We start from the raw sequence: 21,651 nt of genomic DNA, 5'->3' as shown, positions 1-21,651 counted from the left end.
CCACAGGCGCCCGCCACAATGCCCGGTTATTTTTTTTATTTTATTTTATTTTTTTGGTTGCAGCCGTCATTGTTGTTTGGCGAGTCTGGGCTGGGGATTCGAACCCGCCACCTTAGGTGTACGTGGCTGGCGCCTTAGCCGGTTGAGCTACAGGCGCCAAGCCAAGTACAAATATTTAGGTGACATTGTTTTAACTTCTAAGGTAAAGTCAAGTTGTAGTTGAGCCCTTCATCCAGGGATGTGTTGAATACCTTCACATTGTACACATTAGGTGAGATCCCACCAATTGCTCTCTCTCCTCCTCCCTCCCCTCTCTCTTCTTTCCCTCCCTCTTGCTAGACTATACTTTTATTTTTTCTTTAGTTTGAGAGTATAGTTGTTTATATATTGGTTTCATATTATTATTGAGTACACTGGATACTTCCCCTCCTTCTTGAGATACTTTACTATGAACAATGTGTTTCAGCTCCACCTAGGTAAACACAAAGATGTAAAGTTTCCATATTTTCTTATGGCTGAATAGTATTTCAAGGTATACATAGATCAGAGTTCATTAATCCATTCATGGGTTGATGGGAACTTGGGTTGGTTCCATGTCTTTGCAATTGTAAGCTGAACTACAATAAACATTCTAGTGCAAATGTCCTTGTGGTAAGATGATTTTTGTACTTCTGGGATGCCTAGTAGGGGACTGAAGGATCAAATAGAAAATCAACTTTAATTCTTTGAGAATTCTACATACTTTTTCCCATAGAGGTTGTATTAGTGCTCAATTCCAGCAGCAGGACAAAAGTGTTCCCTTCTCTTCACAACCATGCTACAATATGCAGATTCAGGATTTTGTGATATGGCCTAATCTCACTGTAGTTAGGAGATATCTCAGAGTGGTTTCTCTTTTCGTTTCTCTGATGATTAGGGATGATAAGCATTTTTTCATGTGTTTGTTGGAAGAGTCCCCTATTTCTAATAGTCCATGTTAAAAATGCCTTTGTGCTTTAGTTGTTTCATAGGGACATCTTAAAATATATTAACATATATACAAATTTTAAAATCCTAAAGTACAGTGTCCTGATCAACAGATAGTAGGCTTCCACCTACTTATTGTGATACCCAGCCACCAGTAGGCATTCTAGGCATCTATCTGAAATGTAAAAATTTTATTGATGTGCTGAGGAAATATCTGAAACCCATGTCATAAAAGGAATGATTGAAGAAGCTACAGATAACTTTGCATAGAAAACAGAAGTCTAATGGAAGAAATAAAGGCAGGTAGCTTTTATGTCAACATATCTCACAATTAGAGATACTCAATTATGAGAGTGAGGCTCATGTATAGTTTTAACTCACCTGGATAACTATGTCACAGGAAGTTTCCTACAAAGTACGAGATTGAACTGTGACCTTCTTTAATCCTTAATTTTTCTTCTCCCTCTTCCTCTTTCCCTTCCTTTCCATCAAAGGATTATATTGTTTTAAATGCTGAATAAGAGTATTTGAGCCACAGATTATAGTACACAATATTTTTTGATCTTGGGCGAGTCATTCACCTTCTTGGGATTTACATTCTTCACATACAATTGATGGTATGGAGTCTTTACAGTCTATTTTAATTCTAATTTTCTCTAACCATACAAATGTGGACAGACTGGATCAAATTCTAATCTACTTGGGTGAGGAATCATTATAATTATAGACTTTTAGCATTTAGCATGAAAAGCATTTAGTTAATTTCCGCACCAGTTGTGAGACTATACATGTTACTGTTTCTACAATGAATTTCTAGTAAATCATTTTAACAAGTCTTTCTTTTAAATACTATGAAAGGTTTTTTTTTTCCACTGATCTTGAATGAACAAATGTAACTCTCTCAAGCAGAAATGCTCTGCGAACATCCTGCTGAGTTTTCTTCTTCTACCATACTGTCTGCACACACAATTAACCTTCCCTTAATTACATTAACTTGTCCTCTACCTGGGATTGTCAAATTAATACTGTAATCAAAGATCCCTATTGGAGACCTGAATGTGTCCCTGCTACATGTAATGTTAATTACTTCTTTACTAAAAGTAACTGAAATCAGGCTCACTTAAAGGGATGCCTTCAGTTAGAAGGTCTGGTTTGTGTCTCCAAAATGGTCCTATTTGGAACTTTATAAATAATTTTTTAAATCATCTAAAGAAAATTTAGTATTTCTGACCTTTCTAATTGAAGAAATTCTGAGATTTAATAAAATTCCACAAATTTACTCCTAGTTATGTGAAAACATTTATAGGCATTGGTATTGGTTTTTACATTTGAACATGATACTGAATAACATATAAGCAAATGTTTTTTATAACAAATGGCACTTGTCAAAATAAGCAAAGTGCTTGACTATAGAACCCACAGTATTATCATGTTCACCTCACCTATTTCCAAATTCAAACCTTTCAATAGTTTCTGGCTAGCATAAACTTAATCCAGTTGTGAAAAGCAACACTGACAATTACATGAAGAAGAAAGCTCCTTTAACCCAAGTGACTAGACTTGCTCAATGTCCCCATGGCAAACTGTTGTGAACATTTGACTGTAGAGCAGTGAATTCAGAATTAACAGTATTTTATATACTCCATAATCCTCTCAGTCAGCCACTGATTAAGCATTCCTGGTGTCAAGGCACTCCTTGAGACAATGTGGAAAACACAAAAATGAGTAAGAACACACAGACTTTCCTTTTAAAAAGATGATAATGATAGACTCTTAATGAGGAATAAGATAAAGGAAGCCTGATACTTTTGCCATCTAGATGTTTTTGATTCTCTAAGTTCAAAACAAGAAGGATCATCTCAAAACAGTTATGATTGAGATCACTAGAGTTCCATTTGGGTATTAATTGTATGCTACCACTACTTGTATGAATGGCAAACATATTTGGTTTTTCTCAGGTCTCTCATCCCATATGGAGATAACTCAAGTATAGATGGCAGCGGGTTGCTGTGAGGAGTAAATAAGATATATCTTATTTACTTTCTTCAGCAGGACTAATACGTACGTATTTTGTAATGTGTAAGAGTTGGGTGTCTGCATTCAGGACTGACATATAACATACATGAGCTACAAAGACAAAGAGGAATTTCTAATACATTGCCCTAAAACAACACCAGCTAATACCAGCTAGTGATCTAGTGATCTTAGGTAAATGGAGGAAATGGCAACTTGGGGAATACTGATTAAATAGAATGCCCTAAATAAAGTGTAATGGGCTCCAATTGTTCAACAATATGTCTTAAATACTTTTTTGAACAATATGAAGAAGGCAAGGCAAAAAGGAAGTAGATATATTTGTTAAGTGGCTCAACAGCCACAAAAAAGACATTGGGATATGTAAATATCAATTTGAAAAGCACTTCTGGGTTTGGCTTTGTTAGAGCAGAAACAACATAGGATTTGAAAATCAGGAAGATTTGGGTTGGTATAACTTGCTCATAGATGTGAGAGACCTTTGCCTCCTTGTCCACCAATTTCTTCTTCTGTGATAGGATCAGATGAGGATTACATATAAAGCCATTCATGTCACGTGCAACACCTACTAAAGGCTCAATAAATGCTGCAGACAGCAATCCTTGTTCTTGTTATTTTAATTTAATTTTTGTGATGAGATGAAGATAGTCATATTGTTTTGTGTCCATTTTTACTCATCTTGGAAATGCAGGTAGAAGAAGAAGCGTTTGAATTAGCTATGTTCTTTCTAACTGTGTTCTAGGATTCAATAACCGTGCTGACTCCAGAAAGTGAACTACTAAATTGTGTGGCTAATTTCCATTTTCAAACACACCTAGATGTGGGCAGATAGGTTCCCGATGCTCCAAGATTGAATGGAAATAATAATGATAAGATCTACAAATTTATATACTTCCTACTCTACGTCAAGTTCCAGTCTAGAGCATATTTTATATATGAACTCATGTCTTTACAATAGCCACAAGAAATAGGTACTATTGTTATCCCTATTTTACAGATGAGAAATCTTAGGTACTAATTTAGTACTTTGCTTACGGCCAAATAGCTAGTAAGTAGGAGAGAATCCAAGCAAGGCTAAGTCTACAATCTATGAAATATGTTACTTATAATAGAATTGATTTATCCTGAAGACCAATGTCATAAATGGAGGCATATTTGAAATATTTCTGTTAGCACCAGTTCAGACAGAAATAGAACTAGAAAGAAAATAGAAACAGCATTCATATTATTAGTTCTATGGAAATAAGTACTTTGGATTACCGAACAACTGGTTTTTAAATGAACACTGGAACATAATGTGCTCAGAAAATGGGAAGTGATTCTATATAAATTGCTGCACCATAAATCAGAATGAGTAGTTATTGTAAGAGGGCTGTGAACAAAGACACATCGAAGTTCACAAGAGGAAGCCATTGGTGTTGGCGAGGGGTGTCTAAGAAAGCTTTAGGGGAGCGGTGACCTCAGTCTTCACATACAAAAGCGAAACAATGAGTAACCAAAGTGAAAACAGGCTAAAGGCCTGAAATAAATTTACCACAATCTCCTTGCCTTTTGTTTGTTTAATTTTCATCTTATTCTACTTCGATGGCACTGTGATTTCTACAGGAGCTTTGTGTACTTTCTCTATATGCAGATGTTTCTCTTCCTTAGAGTTGTAAGAAACATCAACCCCTAATGAGGTTAACCGGGAATGAACAGAAGGTGGTATCACCTTCTTTCTACAGGTAGCACAAAATCTCAGCAGACAAGAGTATTTAATCCTACAGAGAAACTTTTCAACTTCACATACTTTATTTACAAAGTTTGTATTTAGAATCAATGGATTAAACACACTTCATTTTATAATTCATCACAGGTTTATGACTAGATAATGATAAATAAATAGTAAGCCAGTAGATCAAATATCTTAGAGAAAGAACATGGGAATTGTTTATTCCGAAGAATTATCTTTTTAAGATTAAGGGCATGCAATTAACCTGCAATGGGTGAAAAAAGCATACTTGGCAGAAGGTTTTAAACCAAAAAGTATTATCATGATAGATGAAATGTTTATAGTAAAGAAAAAGATATGAAGAAAACAAAGCTGGGTGAATAGCAAAAATATTGTTACAAAGTAATGAGAACCGAATGCGTTGCGTGATAACCTGGTAGCGTTTAACACAGATTAAACTTTTTAACATTTGCTAATCTATTTCTCAGTTTATTCCCTCACTAACAAAAAATAGCTTATAGCTTCCAGAATACCAGAATAAAGTGTGTAGGTGAGACAAATGTTGAGCACTAATGATTTCATGGCAGCAGTAGCTAAATTCAACCATTTACCATTTAAATCTATAGTCTTCTGCTGCAATGCAAACATTTTTTTTTTTTTTGGGAGGTTTTTTTTTTTTTTTTTTTTTTCAGTTTTTGGCCAGGGCTGGGTTTGAATCCAGCTCTTCTGGCATATGGGGCTAGCACCCTACTCCTTAGAGCCACAGGGATGCCACCCTGCAATTCAAACTTTTAACCTATTGTTAGATTTCCCTCAAACTCACCCCTAACATCATTTGTGAGTCATAACTGACATATCAATCTCTCACGGACAGATCATTTCCTGGTTGTTCCATTGTTAGGAGTACATTTTAAGAAAAACTATTGATCTTAGTATATTATATAATGGACATAACAGGTGAAGAGAATAAAATCTTTGAATGGTTATTCACCCATCCATCCTAAACAATACTTGCCGTGTACAACTACATATCAGGTATCATATTGAGTACTCAGATCCAAAGAAGGGAAAAAGATTAAAATGTGCTGTGGACTCACCTTGTCTTAGCCACCGTAGGTAGGCGTTTTCAGACAGTCCCTGGCCTCAGGCAGTGTAAAACCTAATTAGAAAAGAGAGACACTCACAATTATTTTTAAAAATATTTAAAGCTCAACGTTGTCTTTAAGGTATATATGGTCATTCCATTTTTTTCCAGGGGGGTTGCGTGACAGGAGAAAAGCCAAGAAGGTTAGAAAATGAAATCAATTTTATGAAATACGATCTTTAATTGAAATAGTGAAATGCCAAAAACTAACATAAAAATCTCTTCTCTTCACAGGGTATAAAATAGTGAATACTGACTACTTCTTAAAATGTTAGATTGAGGCTATCATTTCCGACATAAAATAGCTAAATTGCCTTCTTACAAGCTCTGTTTAATCAAGTTCACTGAATGTTTTGGTTTGTTGCTTCCTAAGTTTCATGATACATTTCTCCCATCCTTTGATCTTTATAGAAGAGACACCCCCTAAGTTGTTAAGGGGATGACTTACAACCCCTGCAGCCAAGCCAAATCAATCCTTATCCATCCTACTCCTTCTGGGACTAATAAGCATAGAAGAATTTCAAATCTTACAAGCATTACATTCATGTAAAATAATCTGTTTATTTTTTAAAAATCCATATATTTAAAAAAATTCTTCAATAAAACCATTCTATAGGATTTACCCTCATGACTCTGGGAGGGCTGTCTAGAAAGTATCCAGCTATGTACATTGAACAACAGTAAAAACAATGTCTGGATACTTTTCAGACAGTCCTCCCAGTTTCTGGTGGTTGTTTTCAGAATCGCTTTCTTCTGGGTAGAGTATTTTCTTTTCAACTCTTTTCAACACGTTCAACTCTTATCCCTCCTTTAGTTCCCAGTGAAGTTGCTATCTTACGAAGAAACACTTTTTTGACATCCTGCCCTCTCCACGTGTCAGTTAGATGAACTTCCTATCAGCGGCATCCCACCCTTGTCCCATGGGCCACACACGGATTACATAAGAACTTTTTGCTCATCTGTTGTGGTATACAGCACAAAACATTATGTATGGTCCTTTTTTGCTTTTTGCTCATCAATTTTCATCAGTATTTAGTGTGTGGCCCAAGACAACTCTTCTTTCAATGTGGCACAAAAAGCCAAAAGGTTGGACACCTCTGTAAGATCCTTCACCCTCTCATATCACCCTGTGTCACAGAATCTGGTAAGTTGGCCCCCCTGATACCATTTCTCTTTTCCTCCTGTTAAACAGCCAACTACATTTTGCAGTTAGATGTGACTGTGTGACTGTATTCCTCACAATGGAATGCAGTGTGAAAACCATCTTGCACACGATTGGATCGGTCATTCTACATTCCCTATTTGCAGGCTAAATCATTGAGGACTTAATTGTATAGAGAAGGGACAATCCATAAGATGGGAAGAACGGGACCCTTCACTCAAGCTGTCAGGATCATGCCCCTCTCTTACTGATAAAGTCCATTCTCACTAGAGCATTGTGCAGATGACCAGGCATCATCTCACCCTGACTAGAAACAGCTACTGGCACTGGAGTTTTATATAAATAAGAATTAAATTTTCAGTTCTTTCAACCATTAAAATGTTGGGTGCTTGTTATCGTGCTTAGCCTACCCAAACTGGGATCTCTTTTCTCTCTCACATCAATTGTATTGACAGAGACCAGTTGAGGTTTTACTGAGGTCTTGACCCCTTCACTGGTACATAATGATGACTTCCCTCTCCATTTTTTAAAATAACCTGAAATTTATATGATAAAAATATGCCATGAAAATTTCCTGGGAACTACCATTATAAATGTAGTTATTCCTTTAGGAAGGGGGCAAGCAAGCCTTTATTTAGCGTGAGTTTCAAAATACCTTTTGGTAAACACCTTAAAGGTAAATTCTGACTTTGCTGAAGAGCTCAAAGCAAGTGGACTCATCAAAACATTTTTGCAGAACTGTTTCTATAGGCCTGCAATTGTGGATTTTGGAGAGACAGAAAGAGCACTACGGAACCTTAGAAGTAATGGGCTCAAAAGCTCCTCGCAGCAGTTACGGTGATTCGGAACGCCCTCTGCACCTTCACTGGGGATTTAATGCCAGTAGAGAGAAAATGACAGGTAATTTTCTTTCCTTTTCAAAACAATAACCAATCACAGAATCCAAGACCTTCTGCTCTTCACATATTACATTGCAAAAGCTTTTGAAGTTTAGACAAAAATAGAGACATCTGACGAGCAATCCCAGTCGCAGTCAGCATGCTCCATGTACTTTCTGCCGTCAGATCTCTTTCTCCCCCTTACTCCCAGCATCAGAAACACTGTGTCCACCGACTCCTTTAGGAAACCACCTGTTGGGGGGCACTTTCCAAAAGGAGTCTTCATAAATCTCACCCATCTGGCTCTTTACTATCGTTCACTTACTGATTAAATTGAGTTTCCTCTGGCAGAATTTAACCTTCAGAGACTCGTTTCCTTTACTTTCAGCTCTGTTTAAGTAAAGAAAATTAGAGGAGATGATCAGATCTCCTTGCTCCGTTTCTGAGAAATGAAGAGAAAGCTTTTGCTGCCAGACACGCAGCTGTCTTTTGACCTGAAGTAGGAAATCCTGGAGCTCTGTTCTGCAACCTGTTTAGACCAGTGCTGAGTGACACCTGTTGGTGCGTGTTACGGTAGCGTTGACAAACCTGCAGTTCACTCACTTCAGTGTTAATACATTTGGGTAAAGGACTTCCCCCTTTAGTGTCAGGCAAGTGTATATTAAATTTACTAGCTGAAACCATTTCTTACACGTTTTCACAGACACACAGATATTTAAGACAACTCTTCTTATCCTCATAAAACTACCTTTCTTTTCAGAGCACTGATATCAGGCTAATGACCTGTCAATCTGAGAGGAGGCACGTGTTTAACATTAGCTGGATGTATAAAAAGAATTAATTCTTCTAAGTCATGCATAACGTTTAGGTCAACTGAGCTTTCTCCATGATGATCACAATGGCAAATTATTAAGAAATTCCAATTTTCTCTTCTGAAGGTCGAGGGAGGCAAATGGAGAATAACTTCTCAAAAGCAAAAGAAAATTAGATTTTTAGCAATTGATTTGGCTCAAGTAGACGGATATCAGTTCAGAAGACCTTCCTGATGTGGGCACAAGACTGAAACAAAAACAACGGAAGAGGGTTGTTTTAATAGTGAGAGTCGTCTTCTTTTTTTTTCATTTCCCCACTTTCTGCCCAAGTTCTGATGATTGTTGGTGGCTGTGCAAACGGTCATAGCCAAAAATCCATAACTTTCAAAGGAAGATCTGTTCATGGTGAGTTAAAATCTGATGAGCAGCTAGAGTTTATAGTATTTACATATGTACGTGGAAAGTTTTGAAGGCTCTAATTCACTTTGTTCATAAACCCAGTTTCCTTCTCAGAAATAACAAACATTTCGGAAACAGCCTTTTTCTTACTGTGCTGAGAATATCATTTTCTATTTTCTCAATGGAATAAACTAGATTATGTCTATCTTACATTCTCCCACCTAAAAATACTTTGGATATTTTAATATAATTTTTCCATCTATGCTATATGCTATTCTTTTTGTAATAACCTGACAATCCCCAGTTTTATTGGTGACTCATGAGTCTATTATCTGAAATACAATAATTAGCACTTCACACCTGAAAATAACATATTTCAACAGAAATACTGAAATTTCTTTTATATGCTAAAATGAGATGCTTTCCACTCCTGTATTTAAATTAGAAAAATGTTTGCGTCCTAGGAAGCTTATTTCTACTGCTCATCCTATTCTAAAGCACCAAAAAATCCTGATCAAAGTAGGTCAAAGCAAGTCAAAGCTGCTTGACCTTCCAAAGTAGTTTAAAGGTACATATTAAAGAGATTTCATTGGAAACTTTCATTCTCTCTCACTTATTAGTTTGTACATATTTTTCATTAGTCATTGTTTTTATATTTCATAGATTCAATTATAAAGCTAGCCTTGGGGTAGCTTAAATGCTGGGTGAGCAAATTTCCAGGAAAAAAAAATATTGAAATGACCAAAGACACCTGTCAAGTCCTTTGTTCAGATGCAGATTATACAGCAGAAAGCAGGATGAATGAATCAGAGAGTAAGTCTTTAAGCTTTGTTTGGCAAATATGTTATAGTCTCTAAGTGACATAGATTGTCTTTCCCCTCTTCTTCTCTCATATCCTCATTCTAATGTCATCCCTTATTTTCTTATAAGTTTCTTGTGAAATAGATTGATTTAGAACACTGTTCAGGGAACAACAACAAGTACTTTAACCCACATCACAACTTATTCAATCCTAACACAATTCATTCATGAGACTTCAAACTTAGAAGAACGCTGAAGATTGTACTAGAGTATAATGTTTTCATAACACATGGCAGAATATATAAACTGGAAAATAAATTGGGGCTCTCACCACTACCAGATGAGAGTTTTTTTGTTTTGTTGTGCTTTTTTTTTTTGTGTGTGTGTGTGTGTATGGGGGTGGATTTTTCTACATGGTTCCATTTAAAGAACAAGTAGGCCTTCTTGGAAGGCTGAGTCCTTCTGTCTCAAAAAAATCTAGAGGCAATTTCAAAATTAAAAAATATTAAAATATAATGCCCTTATAGAAAAGTACATAAACCATGAATCCTACAAAAGCAATCAACAGAGTAAGCACCATCCAATTCAAAATTGAGAAGATTTCCAGCACTCCATACCTCCTGTTTCTTTCCAGTCCCACCTTCTCCTCCTCATCTAAGGTAAACAAATACTGCCTTGATTTCCAACCTTACCAGTTAGGGCTTCCTTGAACACTATATACATGTAATTGTGTATTACATGTTATTTTGTGTCTGGTTGGTAGTAACATTCATATTATAATTTGTCAAATACTGTCTGAATATACAAGTATCACACTTTCTGTGTCCATACTATTGCTGATGAACATTGGGTTATTTTCAGTTTATAACAATTATAATTAATGCCACGTTAAACATATTTGCAGATATTTCTTGGTATGTATATTGTATATAATGAGGAGCAGAACTGCTGTGTTATCTGGTATGCCTATGTTCAATTTCAAAGGATAATGGCAAACTTTCCTTCAAAGTATTTGTAACAGCTATACTCCCCCACAACTCCCCTCTAAGTGTTTTTGTTGTATAGCATCTTTGCCAATGTTTGGTATAAATATTTGAAAGTCTAGGTTAGGGTAGAAGGAGGAGAGATGGAGTGAGGGATTACACTAGATAAGGGAACATTCCATAGGGATTTACTGAGCTGCCGTAGGAAGCAATTGCTTTATTCAGGTAGTTATTTTATAACTCTCATCTAGAAGGTGCTTTTGAAAAACTATCCTTTAGAGTCAGAAACAATCATGGAATTGTATAGGTGAAAGAAGTCTTGAACAACATTTAAATAAACCTTCCCATTTCACAGATGAGGAAATTGAGGCATACAGATGCTCAGTGCCTTGACCAGGCTAAGGCCTTTTAATCCAAAGACACTGATCATAAATTTACTTTATTAAAGGAGCATTGAAAGGTTTTCCCCTTAACTTTCATTACTTGGCTTATACCTACATATTCTTCAGAACACATCAGAGTTTATGTCCTGTAAAATATCCCCTCTGATCCCTTTTCTTCTTAAATCTACATTAGATGCCTCTATTATATCTTAACATTTTATAATGATTTCTATTTTGTAATGGTCTCTATGCTTATCACTCTGCCCACTCCACTGAAAAACCGAAAGTAGTCACTGCTACTTTTTCTGCTTTTTATCTTTAGCATTTTGTATAAGACTAGCATGCAATAATAAATAGTAAATATTTTTAGAATAAAATAAATAAATCAAAATCTGGCTTTGATCATTACAGTGTATACTTAGTTATGTGGAAGGGAAATGTCTGACTTTGCCCATTATGTTCCTCTTTTAGGTTGTTCATTGATATTTCCATTTATCCTATTTCCAGGAACATGGCAGGAGTGAACTTCCTTGCACCTTCGAAATTAGTGTGGTTGTGTGATTTAGACAAAAGTTGGATAAGGCACTTCCATGTAGAATCCTTCAATAACCAGCAATCAACTTCCTATCCCTTCCTTTTGTTCCAGTAAAGTTGGAGACTCCTTGAGTGAAGGTAAGGTGAGGAGAATCCTTAGCCAGTTGCTAGGGTTTGAATATGTCCTTCAAAGTTCATGTGTTGGGACTTCGAGGTTCAGGGGTTGGGAACTTAATAACCCAGTGCAACAGTCTTGAGAGGTTAGACCTTTAAGAGGTGATTAGGTCATGAGGTCTGTGATTAATGCTGTTATCACAGGAGTGGGTTAGTTATCAAGGGAATGAGTTCTTAATAAGATGAGTTAGGTCCCCTTTCTCTTGATCACACTTTTAACTTTCTGTGGCTGCCATGGGATGACACAGCATAAAGGACCTCCTAAGATGCCAACACCTTGATATTACTCTTCCTATCCCCTAGAAGTATAAACCAATAAATTTCTATTCTTTATAAATTAGCCTCAGGTATTCTATTATAGCAGCACAAAATAGATGATGACACCAACCCAGGAAGAACATACAGTATGATTGAGAAATAAAACTATGTTGTTTTTTGTTTGTTTGTTTTGAGACAGAGTCTCAAGCTGCCCTGTTGGGTAGAGTGCCATAGCATCACAGCTCACAGCAATCTCAAACTCTCGGGCATAGCGATTCTCTTGCCTCAGGCTCCCAAGTAGCTGGGACTACAGGTGCCTGCCACACGCCCGGCTATTTTTTTAGTTGCAGTTGTCATTGTTGCTTAGCAGGCCTGGGACAGGTTCGAACCTGTTACTCTAGGTGTATGTGGTCTGTCCTGCTGACTGAGCTATGGGCGTCACCCAAAACTATGTTGTTTTGAATCCCCAAGATTTTAGAATTACTACTGCTGTATAACTGCACAAGTCCTGACTGATTGTTAAAGGGGTAAGCATAGCTATTCGCATGTGGGATGGAGGGAACCACAGGGGACCAAGGGTGAACTCTGGTAGACAGCTTCTAAAATGCTAAAATGCATCCCACAGATTCACATCTCCTGGCATTCATACACTTGTGTCATGATCTCCCCTTGGATGTGAGCTGCAACCAGCAAGTTGCTTCTAACAAAAAGAATGTTATAAAAGTGATGGGATGTAGCTGATTAGATTAGGGTATAAAAAGACTGTGGCTTCTTTTGCTCATTGTGTCTTATTCTTTCTCTCAGACTCTGATCTGGGGAAAGACAGGTGCCTCATGGTGACTAGTCCTATGGAAATGCCCACGTAGCAAAAGACTAACTTATCTGGCTTACATCAGAATGTACAGACGGGTGGTGCCTATGGTTCAGTGAGTAGGGCACTGTGCCATATACCGAGGGTGGCGAGTTTGAACCTGACCCAATCAAACTGCAATAAAATTATAACTAGGTATGATGGAGGGCGCCTCCCAGCTACTCGGGAGGCTGAGGCAAGAGAATTGCCTAAGCCCAAGAGCTGGAGGTTGCTGTGAGCAGTGACACCATACACTCTACCAAGGGTGACAAAGTGAAACTCTTTTTCTAAAAAAAAAAAAAAAAGAAAGAAAAGAAAGTACAGAAGGCTTGTCAACAAGCATGTGAAGGAGATTGGAAGTGGATCTTCTGAGCCTTGTCCAAAGCCATGTGAGTAAAGCTGGCAGTGGATCCTTTTCTGTTTGGACCTGGAAATGACTTCAGTCCTGGCTGGCATCTTCACTGAAGTCTTGTGAGAAACACTGAACCAAAAGTACCCAGTGAAGTGCTAAGCTAATGCCACTTGTGACTCACAGAAACTGTGAGCTAATAAATTTGATTCAAGTTGCTATGTTGTAATTTACTGCGCAGCAATAGATAACCAATAAATTTTCTAAGTATCTCCCTAAGTATACTGTACCAATAAGACACAAATATTTATCATTATTCCAGAGATACCTGATGACCATATCTCAAGTTGAAAGCAGTGTTTTCATTCTTTGTAACATTGTATAATAATATGCTAATACCTTAAAAGTGACTATATGAACCCAAAGCTGTATAAGAATCAAATTCATATTTTGGTTCCTTTGAACAATTAATTATATAATATTTCTATAGGTGTGAGAAATGATCTCTAAATATAAATAAAATACAGTTGAACATAATCTTGATCAATATTTAGGATAATGACAAGTTAGGGCATTTTGATCTCTTTGAGTTTTACAGACAGACAGAAAACGTGAGTTGCCCATTAAGGAGAAACATGGGTTTTTATTAGACCATTTTTGTGTCGGCCAAATATAAACTGACTTCTACTTAAATAGCTAACCCAATTCTTGTACTGCTTCTGAAAAATTTATCAAAATATGATCAAAGGAGTGCAGGGGCAGTGCGAGACGGGGACTTTCAGGCTATTTTGAATCATCTGAATCTAAAAATGAGAGCAGGACACCTACACTTTCCCCATAATTGTTCAATATCAGGAATCTAGGACAGTGTCTGTTCAGTAAATCAGAGAGTTAATTTTAAAATTTATAGCAAAAATAAAAAAAAAACTGTAAGGAAAAGTTTATGAAGTGTTTTGGAGACAGGAGGAGTGCATTTCTCATAAAAAAAAAAAAAACCTTGAGAGCTGAATATCTTCCCCAACCAGCTACCTTACAACCCTACAGTGAAGCTTGAACAAGCAAAGAGAAACACTGCTTAGGTATTAGGCTAATAAGAGACTCAGAAGACAGGAATCTTAGTGATAAAACATTTTTTCATAGGTGAGTACAATTGTTTTTACATGTTTGACGTCAGCTCGGTTTTAATCCCAACAGAAATTTCTAACGAATACTGACTTTTCTATGGAAGCAATAATTCATAATTTCCCTCTCTTCTTGTTGGTTACTGCAAAAGCCTCTGCCTCAGAGGACTTCGATTAGGATGATGAGACAAAGAATAAAACAAATAGTCCACAAAACGGCTGCCTGAAACCAGAGCTGCTCTACTTAATATGAAAGACTTCAAATCCCATAGTGAAGGAGCCATCCTATTCCACAACTGATAAGGAAATGCAGGCTAGATGCAGATTCAGGAAAACGAATTTACACTGGAGGAGAGAAGAAGGGGAAGAAGAACAACTACCGAAAATCAACTGTTAATAAATATCCAAGTCTGCAGAGAAGTCACAAGAGGAGCTGCGGCTTATGTTCCTCCCGCTAGAAAACGGCAATCAGGCCTCTGAGAAAGGAAGCCGATAGGGCCCCCTCCCTCCAACATGCAATCACTTTGCATTTTATATTATTTGAAAGAGCTTTGATTATTTTCCTTTCAAAGAAACCAGATTGATTCACATTTACCTGTCGACAGAATGTTCTATGCCTCTGTTTTGCTTGTCTATTTAAAGGCATGTGACCTGACTGTGAAATTCCACATGCACGCGTTTAGTTAGAGGTCAGTAAATAACAATGAATGACCAGCTCTTGATTTCTGTATTTTATACTTTCAGTTTTGGTGGCAAATTACGCTAAATTAAAATCCACTGCCTGAAAAAAATATGACTGATATTTGCAGTAATGGATGGAAGTCAGGAGCATTGCTTTATTCCAGGTCAGGTACAATCTTTAAAAATCATATGCAGAGGAAAAAGCCGCACCTGAACATGGTAATTATGCTATTGGAAGCCTGCTTTAAAGGAGGGGAGGGTCTAACTTATAATCTCTTCCTGTTTTGTGAATGTGTTTAAATGTTTGTATATACTCTCGCATCATTAATGATGGTATGTGTGCTGAGAAACGCATCATTAGGCAATTTTGTTATTGTGTGCATATCATGAAGTGCACTGTCACGGACCCTTGGAAAGAGCCTGTCCCTCTCAGCCTACTGACCCGTGCAGCACCCTACTGGAGTGAACACTGGAGGCAACTGTGACACAGTGGGAAGGGTCTGAGTATCCAAGCATCTGAACAGAGAAAAGGTACAGAAATGTGGGTTGGAGATAGGGATGAAAGATCAGGGAGTGAATGTAGCTTAGACTGACATTCCAGCGTGTCTGTTGACAAGAGCCCTGATCCTTCACACCCTCCCATGCCCACCCCCTCGCTGTGCACAGGGCAGGATGTAAACAACCTGGGGGGTTGAATGGAATGGGCAGCAATTATAAATTAAGATCTGCTGGGCATGTCAAAGTACAGAATGAGACCAAGGAAAACTCAGGGAAGTCAGAGTCTCGCCTCCCCCCCCCCCCGGCCCTGTACCATTTCTTTGGTAACTGTCTGACCTACAGTTATAGGGCATCGTTCTGAGATGTTCCCTTTTACTTTTCCCTCTTCCTTGTTCTTTATTGTCATGGTTAAAAAAAAAAAAAAAAAGATTCATATCCTTATGTTGAGTGAGGTGGTTAGAGTTTTCTTCTGCTTATGATTAACTTCTGTTCCGTTCCGTGTTACCTGTATACCCTTCTCATGCTCACAAAAGACCCCTGAGGTCCTTGTTCACCACAGCATTTCCTTGCTAATTTCTGGGCATGTGAATTCCTTGCCTCTCTGAGCCTCATTGGTTATCGCACTGTGAATAACCAACTGTGAGAATTTTCTTTCCACGCCACCCCCTTGCCAGCCCCTCCACGGGTAGTGAATGACTACCCAGAAGAATATGGTACAAAAGAAAAAAATGGTGCACATGTATAGGAAACTTACCATAAATGGGGCTTGCCATAATGGACTGGAGGCTGCTTTGGGTGAGTCAGTGAGGGAGCAGTGAGTGTGAAGACCTAGCCTAGGACATTACTATACCCTGTACAGTAGAATTTATAAATGCTGTAGTCTTAGGCTATAATAAACTTATTATTTCTTTAAAGCTTTTGACTCTTGGAATATATAGCTTAAAACACCAACACATTGTACTGTTGTACAAAATACTTTTCCCTTTATATTCTTATTCTAAAGCCTTTGCTAATAACTTTAATTTTCTTTTTTCCTTTTTTAACATTTTTATTTAAAATAAAGACATACACAAATGTACCTATGCCTACACGGGGTCATGACCATCAGTTTCACTGTCTTCTACCCCATATCTTGTCCTACTGGAAGGTTCCACAGTCAGTAACAGGTGTGGGGCTGTCATCTCCTAGGATATAGCAATGCCGTCTCCTGGAATACCTTCTGAAGGATGTACCTGAGACTGATTTACAGATTTTCTGAAGTAAGCATAAAAGGAACACCATAAACATAACAATAAAAATTATAGTATAGTAAACCCATAAACAAATAACTTAGTCATTTATTATCATTAACAAGTATTATGTACCGTACCAAATTGTATGCACTGTATTTTATATGACTGGCAGCACAGTAGATATTTTTACACCTGTATTGTCACGAACATATGAGTAATGCATTGTGCTACAATGACTATGACATTCTAGGTGATAGGAATTTTTCAGCTCTATCATAATCTTATGCAAGCACTATCATATATTTGGTTTGCCATTGGCTAAAACATCATTACGCAGCACATGATTATATGACTCTATGAAGTACAGAGAAACAAAAGGAATGGGCACTTAGTCAGTTGACTTATATGGCTTATATGATTTTACTTAGTGAAATAGGGTGCTGGGATCCAGAACTATAGTGGATCTCAGTAGTTCAAAAGCATATTGTATAATATTTCTTAATATTATATGTATACATATATATATTACTTGTTACTGAAAAAATAGAGGGAACAAAGTGATTTAATGAGTTCTAACCACTTAGGTTCTAAGATGGCTTATGTGGCTTATGAAACTTATATCTTTAGTAAGAGGAGAACTTTACTAAACTTATATCTTTAGTAAATCAATGCGAACTGTTTAATTTTCTCATTCTACTAAGCTAAAGAATTGAATGGTATCAATGACCAGCCCAACTCTGTATATATGAGAGAACTTAAAAGCTTGTAAAAATACGCAATTAAAAGAAAAAATATATAAATTTACTCGTCAACATAAGCTCCACTGAGTTCAAGATGCTTTTGAAAAAATTTTAGCAGCTTTATTGAGACATCATTGATGTCCCCAAATTGCCCATATTTCATTCTCCTTCATGTGTAGAACTTGATGCTTTGAAATAAGTCTATTGTGGCATGACTGGCACGTTCCAGCTAATTAATATATCTATCGCCTCTACATGGTTACTATCTTTGCATGTACAGTGACAATATTTAATTTAAGATTTGTCCTCTTAACAAATTTCACTTATGAAATACAGTATGTATTTAACTATCCTTCCTAGGCTATACATTAGATTTCCAGAAATTATAGTGCATAGCAGAAACTTTGTACCCTTTGACCAACGTCCTTCCATTTCTCTTACTATGGCCTCCTGCAACCAATATTGTAACGTTTCTTCCCACTTAACTGGAACACAGAGTGAATCATATCAATTAGTCATCACCCTATCAAGTGTGAATTTTTATTCCACCCATGTATTCATCACTGTAATTGATCTTTAATATTTATTAAGCAATACTCTAGAAAAAACACTAATATGCGTGCTCTGGAAAATTCAGATAGGTACAGTGCAGAATCTCTGCCCTCATGTACTTTATATTTTAATGGGGAAGCACCTCACTCAATGGACCAATGTTGTGTTTATATCCATTTTTATTTATAAGCAATGATTAATCTCATTTGCTCTAAAGTCAGATAGATCTAGGATTGTAACACCATTTTTACTCACTTTTTACAGGTCTTGCCACTTTAAATAAATAAATTTATTTTTCTAAGCCTTATTTTCCTCACTAATTATGGGCACTTAAATAGTACTTAATTTATGGACTTGTTGTGAATATTAAATGAAATATGCACTTAAAACTTTTAGCATAGTTCCTGTTATATATGTGCAATAAATATATATCAACTATTTTTCTTTGTACTTTTTCTTACCCTACTCATTATGTGCCTTCTCATAAAAGAGAAAAAAAACAACAGCAAAGTCCAGGAACTGCCCTGCTACTCTTCCTCAGGCCTTTGTGGCACTGCCAGCTGGTCTAGCCCTCATAGGTTGGTCTTAGTGTTCTATTGATCATCAAAATATTTGTAGAACATCAACATCAGACAAGGTCAGTTTTGACAACAATGGGTCTAGATAAAAATAAGCATATATGAAAATAGATGAAAACATAAGCGTTGTCAAAACCCCCAAATGATCAAACATCCCCCATCCTTCCTAATATGAGTGATCATTGCTCCTCACCAATTACAGTTTTTCCCTCGCTCAGTCGTTCCTCTTTCTACATGAGACTATGATACCCAGTTGTAGAGCTAGCCCCACTTCCCAGCAATATCTAATCCAGAGCAAGTTTCCACCTGCTTATACCTGCTCCCCAAACACTTAACACAAGGTCAAATCCTGACCTCATACAAATCCTAACACCCTCTTCCTGAGATTCCCCCATATTCCCACAGTATGTGCTCTCCTGTGCTACACGGAGCACTAACCCACCTTTGATTAGCGGTGGTCTTTGGTTGAAGTGTTTGACACTCCTCACCACTTGCCGTCTTCATTGTCTCCATTTGTCATTCTTCCTATTTTTCTTCTGTTGAAATAATCTTTCAGTCTATTGTGGCTTCCTTTCCTTATCACCACCCCCTTCATTTTCCGGATACCCAACAAATGATTTTCAAGTGAATAAACGTTCTCTTCCTATTCTTCTACTTTTTAGCTTTCTTCTTTCTCATAGTCCTAGTCCAGACGAATCTCAGTAAAAAGCTAATTCACTACATATTATGAGAAAGTGAACAGGCAAATGAACAACATCAAGCATTCTGATACTTTCAGGATTTGGGCAAGATTAACCTAGGGAAAAAATAATTTCAACTAGGTGTTGAACAGTGAAAGAACATAACAGCATTACTGGGAATTTTTGATTTTGTACAAGGTAGTAAAAGCATGTACGTAGGTTTACATATATTACTAGTAAATCATATGCTTTATATTTCACTCTTTCTTTGTATTTGGTTGAGCTCCATTACTATTTTAATTTTTTTAACTATACGGCTTTATATTTCTTTAAACTTTCATAGTTTTTGCTGGGAGACTTTTAAGTTATAAATACAAAAATACACTGCAAAATCAAACCAAATTTAAAACATAAATTTGATTAATTTGTCTACTCTAAGTGACAACTTAAAGTTTCACTGGAAATTGGCTCTCATGTTGGTAGTTTTGTAGCCCTCTGTCAAACAGATTTAATATAGACTTAATTTACGTCTGTAATATGTAACCACTTAGAATTTAAAAACCATTTAAGATAGATGAAGCAGCTAGTGGACACAAGATGTGGAAATACACCATTTTAATTTTTTTGTGCTCTGAATTAAGTCATTCTTGACAATTTTAGCTAATTTCTCTCATCCAATATTTTTTAGTGACTCTATTTGAATGCCTAAGATTTTGAATTTTTAAGGGGATAGAGTTATTGAAGAACATGAGCCCAAATTCAAATATATGGTATTCGACATAACTTTGTCTCCAATTCCCACCTGTTCTAAAATAAAAATTAATTGATAGATACGTCGTGATCTATCGGGTTAATGGTGTTCATAATCAGTGTCTTATCTTAATAGAAATATCTGATTTTGTTCTGAGATAGATGACTGTAGATAATAGTTTCAAAAAAGTGGCGGTAGATGAACAGAACTTGCTAATTGTTTCCTATCTGTATTCCATTATGGATGGTCTGCTTTGGATTGTAAGGTCAGACTTCTGGCTTCTAGCTTCTTTATAGCTTGGGTGTTTGTTTGTTTTTCCTTCCTGAGAACTCTCCGTCATGGCAGAGGGATTTAACTAATAATTAATTACTTATATAGCAGTGATGATATGTGGGCAGGAGGTCAAGTGTCATCTTAAATTGAAAGATGGTTAAGACTTTGGGTCTTCCCTGATGATGAGCATATAAGAAGACATACGATCGTCCCTCCAGGCAAAAAGAGAAGGAGCAAGGAATGATTAGCTGCTGTACCTAGAATATTGTGCAAAACATATAAAACTATGTTGATTCCTTAAGGAAATCTTGGTGTGCTACTTATGTATTTCTACTAGGATAAAGATTGATTTTAGAAAATATGAAAGACCCTGAAGCATATTTCTTTATTCAGGGTCCTAGGATAGAGTTGTATTTCCAAAAATACCCATTAGTTACCTTAAGTAAAATCACCAATGCAAGTGTGATCCTGCATACTTATGACACACACCTGGTTCTTAATCAGAAATCTCAGAGTCTATATGTCCATGCTTGTAGAATTCACCTATGGTGTTTTCCTGCTATAAAGCATTAATTAGAAGAATAAAGACCAGACCAGACCAAAATGCAAATTGTGAGAATTGATAACAGTGTGATAAAAAGACCCACACCAATTTAAATCTAGAGAAAGTTTTATGCACAGATTACTGTGTTTGGAAAGTGAATATAAATGGGATAAATAGCATTTAAAAAGATTTCATTTATTGCAGCCCAATTCATAATTGCTAAGTTATGGAAGAAGCCCAAGTGCCCATTGATCCATGAATGGATTAATAAATTGTGGTAGATGTACACCATGGAACATTATGCAGCCTTAAAAAAGGATGGAGACTTTACCTCTTTCATGTTTACATGGATGGAGCTGGAACATACTCTTCTTAGCAATGTATTTCAAGAAAGTATCCAATGTACTCAGAAGAAAGAGTATCCAATGTACTCAGCCCTACTATGAAATCAGTTTATAAACATTCAATAGTGTGAAACCAGTTTTCACACTTTCAATATGAATGTTTTAACACAATAACTAAGAAAATGACATGAAGACTATATTAACCAGTTTGATGGAAGT

The 21,651-nt window shown here is 36.6% G+C and overlaps 1 protein-coding gene across 13 annotated transcripts in view; it reads right to left on the bottom strand.

Moving 5' to 3' along the window:
• Window positions 1-21,651, bottom strand: part of PTPRD (protein tyrosine phosphatase, receptor type D) — a 2,156,277-nt gene that overhangs the window by 824,455 nt on the left and 1,310,171 nt on the right. For all 13 annotated transcript variants that reach the window (XM_023508432.1, XM_023508444.1, XM_012813956.2 and 10 more), the window contains one exon: window positions 5,809-5,870. The gene's annotated coding sequence lies outside the window, so the exon portion shown is untranslated. The remainder of the gene's footprint in view (window positions 1-5,808; window positions 5,871-21,651) is intronic.

This window comes from Otolemur garnettii, unplaced genomic scaffold (assembly GCF_000181295.1).
Source record: "Otolemur garnettii isolate 467f Iridium unplaced genomic scaffold, OtoGar3 scaffold00006, whole genome shotgun sequence".
NCBI lineage: Eukaryota > Metazoa > Chordata > Mammalia > Primates > Galagidae > Otolemur > Otolemur garnettii.
Note: the sequence above shows the minus strand (reverse complement) of the source record. Positions and strands in the feature narration are given on the sequence as shown.